This window comes from Mirounga leonina, unplaced genomic scaffold (genome assembly GCF_011800145.1).
Source record: "Mirounga leonina isolate KUSES-001 unplaced genomic scaffold, KU_Mleo_1.0 Mir_357, whole genome shotgun sequence".
Taxonomy (NCBI): Eukaryota; Metazoa; Chordata; class Mammalia; order Carnivora; family Phocidae; genus Mirounga; species Mirounga leonina.
In genome coordinates, this window is record NW_023270702.1 from 4172204 (window position 1) to 4186853 (window position 14650).

Genomic DNA, 14650 nt, shown 5'->3' on the forward strand with positions numbered 1-14650 from the left:
TCATTTATCTATAGAAAGTTTTAGTTCCTAATTATTATCTGGGATTTTGACTCTGTTTGGCAACCAAAAAAATTTCTATACAAGACTTCTCAACAGAACACTATTTCTCAAAGTTTCCCATGATGAAATAAAAAATATGTTCTTCAAAAATATTTCATTTTGCTCTTCCCACAAGTGGCCTAAGGTGATTCCTGAAAACACTTTGCTATTCACTTAACCCAGAAAACTGCACAAAATCATGCAAATCAAGAGTTTCAAGTCTTTGTGTTCACTTTAAGAGCATCTGTGAAATTGCCCAGGCCATTGAGGGTACGCATCTAAAAGCCACCAAGTATCTGAAAAGTATTATTTTGCAGAAGCTAACACATCATTATAATGGTGGAGCTGGTATGTATGCCCATGCAACCAGTTGGGTGGGCACAGGGTCAGAGGAATACTGAACTTGATGGTTTAGATGTAGATTCTCTGATCACTGAGCACTTGTAAGTGAACTAAAACTCCCATGATGTGCTGCCCACTGATAGACATCATGGGCAGATTAACCCATATATGATCTTGCCCTGACACATTGAGGTAATCTTATGAAAAAGAACAAATGGTTTCCAAGTCACAGGAACAGATTGCACAGAAGAAGATATCCCTGAAGAAACTGAAGAAACAAAAGCTTACATCCTGTGAATAAATTCGACATAAAATAAATGCAAATAAGGGTAAAAAATCATTTTAGCTAAAAATTTAAATTTTTTTGCTATTTTTTGCTATTTTTTCAGTTCTTTTTTTTTCTGCTATTTTATTTTAGTTTTGTGTTGATGAAATGTGATGTCTTTAATACCCACCAGCATCACTTATACCCAGGGGTTTTGTAGTTCTATAATGACATAATAATCTGGGTATTGTTCTTGGATTATTTTGGTATCTAAAAACTATGGGAGTGCTTTAAGATATACTATGAACCACAGAAAATACACATTTGCTATTTGGTAAAGGAGAGAGCATAACATAATTGGCCAATATCACATCAGCATTTTCGGGAGTATAATGATGCCACATTCCACCCAGGCATATTTATCACTTTCCTTGTCTGGTGTTTACATTGTTTGCAATTTTTAAGTCCTATGGTGCTCTGTGGAGTTTAGAAATTAAAAAAGAGGGAGGGGTAATATTAATGATTTTGTGATCTACTTCCATATTCTTTTTGTCAGATACTATAATGTGACACAGAATACTAAATCTCTTCTCTATTAAAGATGTTATTTTCATCACACATATATTAGAACTTTTCTCCTTCATGGAAATTAGTTCAAACGGTTAAGTTGTATTGAGGAGACTTAAAAAAAGTGAAATTATCTCTGCCAAAGTTTCAGCAATAAGTTTGGTCATTAGTGCTCTCTAGTGGAGCAAGGATTTTGTGCTTACATCTTCAGACATCTCTCAAAGAGCTGTGTTTCCAGCAAATCTTATACATTGCTCAGGACGGCCTGATGCTCATGGTCTTACAGGCTGTACTATGGTGCTTGAGTGCAGAATCACAGGTATTAGCAGGGAGTTTTTAGTCATTCTGTACTCTGAAATTACTTCATTTTTATCAAATCTGTTTTGAAAGTGATGTTTCATTCTGTTACACTGTTAAAGGCCATGCATATACACATTCTATTCATGCTTTAGGAAACACTGAAACAATGTAACTTTAAGCACCAGATCTTATTGTTTCAGCATCCTGGATATTCTCCTTCTATTATTCTTAAATTATAGTTAATTGTTATTCTAAATTTATTACATCATAGACATTTATTATTCAAATTATACAGACACACCTCGCTTTATTGAGCTCTGCTCTAATGTGCTTCACAGATAATGCATATTTTACAAATCAAAGGTATGTGGCAACCCTACATAGAGCTAGTCTATTGGTGCAATTTTTCCAAAAGCATTCACTCAGTTCCTTTCTCTGTGTCACATTTTGGTAATTCTCACAATATTTCAAACTTTTTCATTATTATTATATTTGTTATGGTGATCAGTGTTCAGTGATCTTTGATGTTACTATTATTGTTCTGGGTGCCACCAACTGAACCCACATAGATAGCAAACTTAATAAATGTTGAGTGTGTGATCACTCCTCCCCAGACCAGCCAATCCCTCATCTCTCTCCCTCTCCTTGGGCCTCTCTATTCCCTGAGTCACAACAATATTAAAATTAGACCAATTAATAACCCTAAGTGTTCAAGTGAAAGAAAGAGTTACATGTCCCTCACTTTAAATCAAAAACCAAAAATGATTAAGTTTAGTGAAGAAGGCATGTCAAAGCTAAGACAAGACCTCTTGCACCAAACAGCCAAATAAGTTAGTGAAGGCAAAGGAAATGTTCTTGAAGGAAATTAAAAGTGCTATTCCATTGAACAGAAGAAGGATAAGAAAGTGAAAGAGCCTTATTGCTGATATGGAGAAAATTTCAGTGGTCTGAATAGAAGATCAAATCAGCCACAACATTCCCTTAAATCAAAGCCAGATCCAGAGCAAAGCCCTAACTCTCTTCAATCTATGAAGGCTGAGAGAGGTGAGGAGGTTGCAGAAGACAAGTTGGAAGCTAGCAGAGGTTAGTTCATGAAGTTTAAAGAAAGAAGACTCTCCGTAACATAAAAGTACAAGGTGAGGCAGCAAATACTGATGTAGAAGCTGCATCAAGTTATTCAGAAGATATAGCTAAGGTAATTAATGAAGGTGGCTACACTAAACAACAGATTTCAATGCAGACAAAACAGACTTCAATAGATAGAAGATGTCATTTAAGGCTTTCATACCTATACAGGAGAAGTCAAATCCTGGCTTCAAAGCTTCAAAGAGCAGGTTGATTCTTATTAGTGGCTAGTGCAGCTGGCAACTTTATGCTCATTGTCAATTTATGTTCATATATGCTCATTTACCATTGATGCTCATTTGCCATTATGAAAATCCTTGGGCCCTTAAGAATTATGCTAAATCTACTCTATCTGTGCTCTATAAATGGAACAACAAAGTCTGGATAACAACACATCTGTTTACAATATGATTTACTGACTATTGTAAGCCCACCTTTCAGACCTATTGCTTAGACAAAAAAAAAAAAAAAAATCAAAATATTACTGCTCATTGACAATGCACCTGTTCACCCAAGAGCTCTGATGAAGGTGTATAACAAGATTCATGTTGTTTTCATGACTGTTAACACATCCATTCTGCAGCCCAGGGATCAAGGAGTAATTTCAAATTTCAAGTCTTCTTATTGAAGAAATACAGTTCATAAGGGCATAGCTGCCATAGATAGTGATTTCTCTGATGGATCCATACAAAGCAAATTGAAAACCTCTGGAAAGGATTCACTATAATATGCCATTAAGATTTTGTGATTCATAGGAAGAAGTCATAATATTAACATAAACAGGAATTTAGAAACTTTAATTCCAACCCTCTTGGTGGTTTTGAGGGTTTTAAGACTGGAGCAAGTAACTGCAGATGTGGTGGAAATAGCAGGAGAACTAGAATTAGAAGTGGAGCTTGAAGAGGAGCTAAGACGGTGGAGTAGTAGGAGGACCCTATGGTTGCCTGGTCCCTCAAACTCAGCTAGATAAATATCAAATCATTCTGAATACCCAAGAAATCAATCCAAAGACTGACAAAACAAACTGCACAACTAGAGGGAGAGAAGAGGACACATTATGGAAGGTAGGAGGTATGGAGAAGTGATTTGGGGGAGAGGCAGATCATGGGTGCTGCAATAGGGATGAAGACTTGGTCATGGAGACATGAGGGAGTGCAGTGTGTAGGGGATTGCACAAGGAAAACACTTCCCAAAAGCCACTGACTGGGAAAACCAAGGGGGCTGATTTTTGTGAGTTTTTACAACCAGCAAGCCTCCAAGACTGGAGTTTTAGAGGTCTACGGCATGGCTGGTGTGGATCCCTGCAGGTGCTGCAGTACTCCTGTGGAAAAGGAGGGCAGAGGACCAGTAACAGATGGCACAATCTGAGGATTCCCTGGGATGTACTGGGAGAGACAGTTCCCCCTTCTTAAAGTGCATCTAGGAGAGGTAGCATTGCCTCTCTGGGGACAAAGGAGCCAGTGGGTGCCATTTCTCTCCTCCATTCCTCAGCATAAACTAACTTCAGTAAGTAGCACAGTACCAAGAATTCTGGCCTAAATCCCTTACCCCAAACCCCACCCTGCTGCATTCTGCAGGTGCTGCCTTTCTCAGGCAAGTGTGCTTGAGAATCAGTGCCGCAGGCCCCTCCCCTAGAAGACCAGCACAAACATCCCCCCCACCACATGCACCATGTCTACTGACCATAGAGTGCTGCAAAGCTTCAGCTCTAGTAGAAATAGCATCAGATCTATTATTTTATTTTATTTTTGAATAAAAAACTCACTTTAAAAAAAAAAGATTTTATTTATTTATTTGAGAGAGAGAGAGAATATGAGGAGGAACAGAGGGAGAGGGACAAGTAGACTCCATGTTGAGCACAGAGCTGGACACAGAGTTCAATCTCATGATCCTGAGATGATATCCGAGCAAAAATCAAGAGTTGGATGCTTAACTGACTGAGCCACACATGCACCCCACAAAAGGTCTCTTTTACCAAGCAGGCTGGAGCACACCTAGTTAAAACATGCCACACACTGGCCAAGGTCCAAACACTCCCCACTGCAGGCAAGGAGAAACTCTACAGAGGACTGATCTGAGGGAAAGAGCAGCCAAAACACAGCAGCAGAGTGCACACAGCATATACCAGAGATACTTCTTGAAGTGTCAGGCCTTGGACAGTATATGACCTCTTTATAAAGCCATTACTCTCAGGAGCAGGAAACATAACAGGCTTTCCTAACACAGAGAAGACAAAGACCTAGACAAAATACCAAGATGAAGGAATTCATCCCAAAAGAAAGAACAAGAAAAGGTCATGGGATCTAACTGAAACAGATATAAGTAATATGCTTGATCCAGAATTTAAAGCAACAATCATAAGGATACTAGCTGGGCTTGAGAAAGGCACAGAAGACACCAGGGAGTCCCTTACTGCAGAGATAAAAGACCTAAGAACTAGTCAGATGAAATTAAAAATGCTACAACTGAGATGTGAAACCCACTGGATGTAATGACTACAAGTATGGAAGAAGTAGAGGAATGAATAAGTGATATAGAAGATAAAATTATGGAAAATAATGAAGGTGAAAAGAAGAGGTAAAGAAAAGTATTGGATCATGAATATAGACTTAGGGAGCTCAGTGACTCCATAAAGCATAATAACATTTGTATCATAGGAGTCCCAGAAGAAGAGAGGGAAAAGGAGCAGAAGGTTTATTTGAGAAAATTATAAATGAAAACTTACCTAATCTGGGAGAGGAAACAGACATCCAAATCTAGAAGGCACAGAGAACTCCCATCAAAATCAACAAAAGCAGGCCAACACTAAGACACATTGTAGTTAAATTTGGAAAATACAGAGATAAAGAAAAATCCTAAAAGCAGCAAGACAAAAGAAGTCCCTAACTTACAAGGGGAGATAAAGAAGGTTAGCAGCAGATCTCTCCACAGAAACTTGGAAGGTCAGAAGAAAGTGGCATAATATATTCAATGTGCTGAATGGGAAAAATAACCAGCAAGGCTGTTATTCAGAATAGAAGGAGAGATAAAGAGTTTCCCAGACAAACAGAAACTAAAGGAGTTTGTGACCATTAAACCAGCCCTGAAAGAAATATTAAAGGGATTCTCTGAGTGGGAAAGAAAGACCAAAAGCAACAAAGACTAGAAAAGAACAGAGAAAATCTCCAGAAACAACAACTTAACAGGTAATACAATGGCACTAAATTCATATCTATCAATAATCACTCTGAATGTAAATGGACTAAATGTACCAATCAAATACATAATGTGTCAGAATGGATAAAACAACAACAAGACCCATCTATATGCTGCCTAAAAGAGACTCATTTTAGACCTAAAGACACCTGCAGATTGAAATGACGGGATGAAGAACCATTTATCACACTAATGAAAGCCAGAGTAGCCATACTTATATCAGACAAACTAGGTTTTAAACCAAAAAACTGTAATAAGAGATGAAGAAGGGTGCCTGGGTGGCTCAGATGGTTAAGCATCTGCCTTCGGCTCAAGTCATGATTCCTGGGATCGAGTCCTGCATTGGGCTCCCTGCTCCTTGGGAGCCTGCTTCTCTCTCTCTCTCTCTCTTTCTCTGTCTCTCATGAATAAATAAAATCTTTTTTTTTTTTTAAAAAGAGAGAGATGAAGAAGGGGACTATATCATAATAAAGGGGTCTACCCAACAAGATCTAACAATTGTAAATATTTATGCCCCCAAATTGGGAGCATCCAAATATATAAAACAATTAATAACAAACATAAAGGAACTCATTGATAACAATGCAATGATAGTAGGGAACTTTAATACCCAACTTACCTCAATGGACATATCATCTAAGCAGAAAATCAACAAGGAAACAATGGCTTTGAATGACACACTGGGCCAGATGGGCTTAACAGATATATTCACAATGTTTCACCCTAAAACAGCAGAAAACACATTCTTTTCAAGTGCACATGCTACATTCTCTAGAGTAGATCACATACTGGGTAACAAATCAGGCCTCAACAAGTACAAAAAGATTGAGATCATACCATGCATATTTTCTGACCACAATGCTAGGAAACTTCAAATCAACGATAAGAAAAAATTTGGAAAGACTGCAAATACATGGAGGTTAAGGAACATTCTACCAAAGAAGGACAATGTGGAAATTAAAGAAGAAATTAAAAACAAAATGCATGGAAACAAATGATAATGAAAACCTGATGGTCTAAAACTTTTGGGATGCAGCAAAAGCAGTCATAAGAGGGAATTATATATCAATAAAGGCCTATCTCAAGAAGCAAGAAAAATCTCAAATATCCAACCTAACCTTACACCTAAAAGAACTAGAAAAAGAACAACAAATGAAGCCTAAAACCAGAAAAAGTAGGGAAATAATAAAGATTAGAGCAGAAGTAAATGATATAGAAACAAACAAACAAAAAACCCAGTAGAACAGATCAATGAAACCATGATCTGTTTCTTTGAAAGAATTGATACAATTGATAAACCCATAGCCAGACTTATTAAAAAGAAAAGAGAAAGGACCCCAATAAATAAAATCACAAATGAAAGAGGAGAGATCACAACATACACCACAGAAATAAAAATAATTATAGAGTATTATGAGCAATTATATGCCAATAAATTGGGCAATCTGGAAGAAATGGATAAATTCCTAGAGACATGTAAAATACCAAAACTGAAACAGGAAGAAATAGAAAACTTGAACAGACTGAATAGATAACCAGCAAAGAAATTGAATCAGTAATCAAAAATCTTCCAACAAACAGAAACTCCAGGGTGAGATGGCTTCCCAGGGGAATTCTACCAAGCATTTAAAGAAAAGTTAATACCTAGTCTTCTCAATTGTTCCAAAAAAATAGAAATGGAAGGAAAACTTCCAAACTCATTTTACAAGGCCAGCATTACCTTGATTCCAAAATCAGAAAAAGACCTCACTAAAAAAGAACTAAAGGCCAATATCCTTGATGAGCGTGGATGTAAAAATTCTCACCAGAATACTAGCCAATAGGATCCAACAGTACATTGAAAGAATCATTCACTACGATCAAGTGTGATTTATTCCTGGGCTGCAAGGGTGGTCCAATATTTGTAAATCAATCAACATGATACATCACATTAGTAAAAGAAAGAATAAGAACCATATGATCCTCTCAATAGTTGCAGAAAAAGCATTTAACAAAGTACAGCATCCATTTTTGATAAAAACCCTCCACAAAGTAGGGATAGAGGTAACATATCTCAACATCATCAAGGCCATATACAAAACACCCACAGCTAATATCATCCTCAATGGTGAAAAACTGAGAGCTTTTCCTCTATGGTCAGGAACAAGAATAGGGATATCCATTCTTACCAATGTTATTTAACATAATAGTGGAAGTCTTAGGCTTAGCAATCAGACAACAAAAAGAAATAGAAGGCATCCAAATTGACGAGAAAAAAGTAAAACTTTCACTATTTGCAGACAACATGATATTCTATGTAGAAAACCATAAAGAATCCACCAAAAAATTGCTATAACTGATACACAAATTCAGTAAAGTCACAAGATACAAAATCAATGTACAGAAATCTGTTGTATTTCTATACACCAATAATGAAAGAGGAGAAAGGGAAATCAAGGAATCAGTCCCATTTACAATTGCACCAAAAACCATAAGATTCCTAGGAATAAACCGAACCAAAGAGGTAAAAGATCTATACTCTGAAAACTATAGAACCCTTATGAAAGAAATTGTAGATGACACAAATAAATGGAAAAACATTCCATGCTCATGGATTGGAAGAAAAAACATTTTTAAAATGTCTATTTTACCCAAAGCAATCTACACATTTAATGCAATCCCTATCAAAATACTACCAACATTTTTCACAATACTAGAACAAACAATCCTAAAATGTGTATGGAACCACAAAAGACACAGAATAGCCAAAGCAACCCCGAAAAAGCAAAGCAAAGCTGTAGGCATCATAGTTCTGGACCTCAAGCTATACTACAAAGCTGTAGTGATCAAGACAGTATGGTACTGGCACAAAACAGACACATAGATCAATGGAACAGAATAGAAAACCCAGAAATGGACCCAAAATTACATGGTCAAGTAATCTTCAATAAAGCAGGAAAGAAGAAAAAGGTAGTCTCTTCAACAAATGGTGTTGGGAAAACTGGACAGCTACATGCAGAAGAATAAAACTGGACCATTTCCTTACACCACACACAAAAATAGACTCAAAATGGTTGAAAGACCTAAATGTGAGACAGGAGTCCATCAAAATCCTAGAGAAGAACACAGGCAACAACTTCTTTGACATTGGCCATAACAACTTCTTAACTAGATACGTCTATGGAGGCAAGGGGTACAAAAACAAAAATGAGCTATTAGGACTTCATCAAGATAAAAACCTTCTGCAGAATGAAGGAAACAATCAACAAAATCAAAAGACAAACTTTGGAATAGGAGAAGATGTTTGCAAATGACATATCTGTTAAAGGGTTAGTATCCAAAATCTATAAAGAACTCATCAAACTCAACACCCCAAAACAAATAATCCAGTTAAGAAATGGGCAGAAGACATGAGTAGACATTTTTCCAAAAAAGACATACAGATGGCTAATAGACACATGAAAAGATGCTCAACATCACTCATCATCAGGGAAATAACAAATCAAAACTACAATGAGATATCACCCTCACACCTGCCAGAATGCCTAAAATCAACAAGATGGGAACCAACAGATATTGATGAGGATGCAGAGGAAGAGGAACCTTCTTACACTGTTGGTGGGAATGTAAACTGGTGCAGCCACTCTGGAAATCGGTATGGAGGTTCCACAAAAAGCTAAAAATAGAACTACCCTATGATCCAGCATTTGTACTACTAGGCATTTATTTACCCAAGGGATACAAAAATACTGATTTGAAGGGGCATATGCACCCTGATGTTTATAGCAGCATTATCAACAATAGCCAAACTATGGAAAGAGCCCAAGTCTCCATTCATTGATGAATGGATAGAGAAGAGGTGGTATATATACAATGGAATATTATCCATCAAAAAGAATTAAATCTTGTCAAGGTAACACATAAGAAAGAAAAGAAGAAGAAAGAAAAAGAAAGAAAGAAAGAAAGAAAGAAAGAAAGAAAGAAAGAAAGAAAGAAAGAAAGGAAAGAAAGGAAAGAAGGAAGGAAGGAAGGAAGGAAGGAAGGAAGGAAGGAAGGAAGGAAGGAAGGAAAGAAAAGAAAAGAAAGAGAAAGAAAGAAAGAGAAAGGAAGGAAGAGAAAGAAAGAAAGAAAGAGAAAGAAAGAAAGAATGAAAGAAAGAAATTTCAGCCAGTCTAGCTTCTCACACTTTCATTTGTTATATTTATTTTCCATATCCCTATTTCTATCAGAGCTTCTAGTAACAGCTCTTACCTCTTTGAGCAGTAATGCAACAGTGCATCTCTACCCTTTTTCTCACCAGTGCCTTTTCCTATCACTAGGAAGGTACTTTAGTCCTTCATTTTGGACAAAGAGTTGTATTCTATAGAACAAAGTTTATAAAACAGAAAAGCAATGGATTTGAAAGACAAGACAGAGGTTTAACAGGAAAGAGATGATGGTTGGAGAACTAAGACAAAGAGGACAAAGTAGAAAAGGTGGAGGTGTGGCTTTGGCTGAACATTTCAAAAGACAGAGCCAGCACAGAGCAGGGTGGGGCAGGGGAATAGAGCGTAGCCTGAGTGTGGTGAAACAGGGGAGGGCTGTTTATAGGAACACTGTCTAACATGGAAGGATATCACTTTAAAAATTTCATTTCTTCCCAACATTAGCTGACAAGACCAAGTATCCTGAACCTTGGACCTCTAGTGATCTCTATTTTTTAACAAGCCTCATATCAAGGTACTTCTGCTATTTGAATAACAATCCTCACCAAAAGACCAGCTTCACTGTATAAATAGCATGCAAAAGCAGTTCCTATGGTGCTATATTTCATAATGACAGAATGGCTAGAGTACTTTGCCAACTACCATGGTTTTATTTAATCAATGCATTCTACACTTCAACTCAGAATATCCCATGCTATTGTTTCTATAGTTTTCAGACCTTGTATTTTACCCTACCCACATCTGCAAATTTACAATAAAAAATTATCTATAGGAACATGGTTCAGATCAACTGTCAAGTCACACTACAGACTATTTTAAAGAACCATTAATAGGAGTTGAACTCCTGGAGAGCTCGTCTTAGTGAGAAATTTTCCTGGATCTCCTCTAGCTTATTCAGCCATATTAAAAACACTGATGACAGAAAGGTATTAATTTTGTGGCTTTCACCTACAATTCCTGCCACCTGGAAGGATTTTTTTTTCCCATTGGTCTACATAGGATCAGGCAGGATTCTGTACTCCATGGGGAGCCCCTCACCTAATAACTATAAGCACTGAATATTACCTTGATAGAGTATCCTAAATGAAAAGTGTTTTCCATCTTGTTCCAAAAAGAATTTAATAAAGTTTCATACATCTAAGTACTATGATTTATGGCAGCCAATGCTGGGACAGATTCTTCTAGCACCTAGTGAACTAAGGGATACACTTATCAACAAGTGGACCTGGGACCTGGCTGTAGTTCTGGGTACCATCCCTGACTCACTGTTTACTTCTAGCACTGCCTCCTGATGACCTGGAGAGAGAAGCTATGCCAGAAGCAGAGAGGTACCTCAAAAATACACATGAAAAAGAAATGCTGTGGAACATCAAAATCATGTTAGGGTGAAAAGAATGATATCTAGAACCCTATCTAGAGGAATGATATATAGAATCCTATGATTATTTTCTTCTTTAGGCACTCATCTTAGTTTCCTCCTGTATCAAATTGTACTCGGGCGGGGGGGGGGGGCGGGGATTGCTTTAAAATGGCTCTTGACAGTGTCTTCTTTCTGCCTACTCTTGAGTCTCCTTGTGTCATGAATTGAGCTCTTTTGCCTGTGGCTCATCTGCTTCTTATATTTCAGACTGCACACATTTCTGCCTCTGCCCAGTTCCCCTCCCATGGAGGATGTAAGAGTACTTTTTTGAGAAAGACTGTGGCAATTTAGGATAGATTGCTTGGAAACATAAATGAGAGTAAGCACAATTGAAGTAGGTAAAATAAAAACTAGGCATTAAAATATATAATTGGATGATAGAAAATATAGTTGCTTATGTTATATAAGAAAGCACTGGTGAATTTTTATGATTTTCCTGAGGTTGTATGGTTGCATCCTAATTGAAAGTTGGTAGGCAAATACGTATAAGTATAATATATGTGTAAACTTAGAATTGTTGAAATAGTAGCTATAAGATGTATTGGCGGAAGTTTGATGACAACCAGCATATTGTTGTTAATATATCAGATATTCCGCTCTTTGCTAAACTCAGTAGAGTGGTAGAGCTTATTAATATTGCTGTTTCATTAAGCAGAAATATCTCAAGGTTGTGTGTACAGAATATGAATAAGTACTTGGGATTGGAAGAAGAATAAAACAAATGAAGTTTTGAGGGAAGCACAGTAAAGCCATTTATGCTTCTGATGATTAAGTTCTACATACATAAGGAACTGGGGTTTCATTGGCCATGACATAAATTCAGAAATTGGTATTTCTGTTCACATGAACGGGACAATAATCTCAGTGATAGATTATATTCATGCAATTAATTAATGCAACTTGTTAAATGTATGAAGATGAGTGCTTATCTGAGTTTCAAATATAACAACAACATCAGTAACAGTAATGAAGATCCTATCATCACTTTTTCCCAGTGATCTTTAAATACTTGATTATAACATAATTTCCTGTTAACATATACATGCAATGTGAATGTGGAAATTCTCCTGAGTTAACTATTCCCTGCCTCAAAGCCTCAAAAGCCATCCTCTGATTTGAAGAAAAGCAGAATTAAGCTGTAATTAAATTCTAACGTTTTTGTGATCTGTGTAAATGTTATTGTGAAGGAACAATTCCCAGAGATGAAGATATACCTAAGAAAAGAGACGCCTGATGAGGTTGGAGGCTCAGGTAGTCTGGTGATAATAACAAATGACAGAAGGATCCCCTAAAGAGAAAAGAGGGACAGAAAGGAGGAAAAGGGGAGGTGGGGAAGACGGAAATATCTAGATGTTGGCTATATTGGGGCATTCTAGTTAAGGGGGCAGAGGAAGATGCTCAGTAGTGTAAGTGAAGCTAATCAGGCATTCAGTTGGCAAAGCCCTGAAAATTGCAATGGCTCAGATGTTAAGTGGTTAGAAATAGATCATTATAGACCTGAAGTGGTCGAGATGGGGAGCATGTAGTACCCAGACAGAAGTGGGGAAAGTCTAACCTGAATTGCCACAGTCTCTCTCCAAAAAAGGCTCTTATATTTCTATGATGTGGGAACTGGACAGAGGCGGAAACCTTGGACATGCAACATAAGAACCAGATAAGCTTACTTCGTGAAGGAAGGAGACTCAAGAGTAGGCAGAAAAAGAGGCTGCCAGGAGCCCTTTCAAGCAATTACCCATATCATTTGTTGCAAAGGTAGTGACAGAAGGAGATCGAGTTGTCAGACTGGGTCTAGAAATAGAAGTAAAGTAAATTAGGAAAGAGCAAGAATACAGGGAAAGAGAGTCTGGAATATATTTAATAAATATAGGTCAACAGAAATGATTACCCTGAGAATATAGATATGGATATAATTATAAAGATATAATTTTACTTAACTCTCTATAGGATATGACCAAGGTATGGTGATTTGCTTATGATGTTATGCTAATTATATCTATATCTTTTCTTTGTCAAAAATGAAGTCTCTTTTTGATTATAAAAGTAAAATATGCTCATTGGAGAAACTTTGAAAAATATGTAAACACTTAAAAAAATCAAACTTGCCTGTTAACACTGGAATACTGTTCAGATAATAATGGCTGTATGCATTTTGCTATATTTCCTTCCTATCTTTTTTGATACATTTTTTTCTGAATTGAGAGCATACTGATTACAAGTTTATATTCTTTTTTTAAAATTATTAATATAATGAATCTCTCATGTTATCAAAGCCTCTTTTTAAAAATAACCTCTTTTAAAAAATTTTCTAATGGATGCATGATTCTTCATGCTATGGATACACAAAATTTTCTTTTTCTTTTTCTTTTTGTAAAGTTAAGCTCAACCCCACCAAGTTTTGCTTTTAGGAAAGTTACTATTATAAAATAATTTCATATAGGTATATTTCAAACTATAACTTTCTTTTGAATTCCAAATGATTCTCAGATGTTAAATTATTGCATCAAAAAGATAGGAATTTTTTTAAATTTAAAATACATTTTCAAATTGTCTTGGGAGAAAAATCAGTTTCTAATTCACTATAGCCCTCGTTTTAAAATTATTATTATTCTAATCAATAGTACTAAACCTATTAATAGTTTATTCAAATATTTAATTATTATTAAATTTAATAACATTATTAAATTTACATTTATTTTTATTTTACTTTGACAATTTGAAAGATATTAATATTCTAATGTGTAAATTTGTATTGCTTAATAAAATTGAATATTTTCTCTAAGTTTATGAGCTTTTTAATTTTTTGTGTGTGCTGTTTAGTTACTTTATTATTACATGGTAAGGACATTAATTCCTTGAAGCTCTATTCATGATAAATAATATTTACCATGTGTGTCTCTTTTTAAATTGTATTTATAGTTTTATGCCATTGAGAAATTTACATTTTTTTGGGCGCCTGGGTGGCTCAGTTGGTTAAGCGACTGCCTTCGGCTCAGGTCATGATCCTGGAGTCCTGGGATTGAGTCCCACATCGGGCTCCCTGCTCAGCAGGGAGTCTGCTTCTCCCCCTGACCCTCCCCACTCTCATGCTCTCTCTATCTCATTCTCTCTCTCAAATAAATAAATAAAATCTTAAAAAAAAAGAAATCTAAATTTTTATGTAATCTGGTCTGGTTTCCTTGTGCTTTTTCCCCATTGTTTTTAAATTTGGAAATT

The 14650-nt window shown here is 36.3% G+C and overlaps 1 pseudogene; it reads left to right on the forward strand.

Annotated features, from left to right (window-relative positions):
- Positions 1 to 212: 212 nt before the first annotated feature.
- Positions 213 to 852, forward strand: LOC118027015 (annotated as a pseudogene).
- Positions 853 to 14650: the final 13798 nt, after the last annotated feature.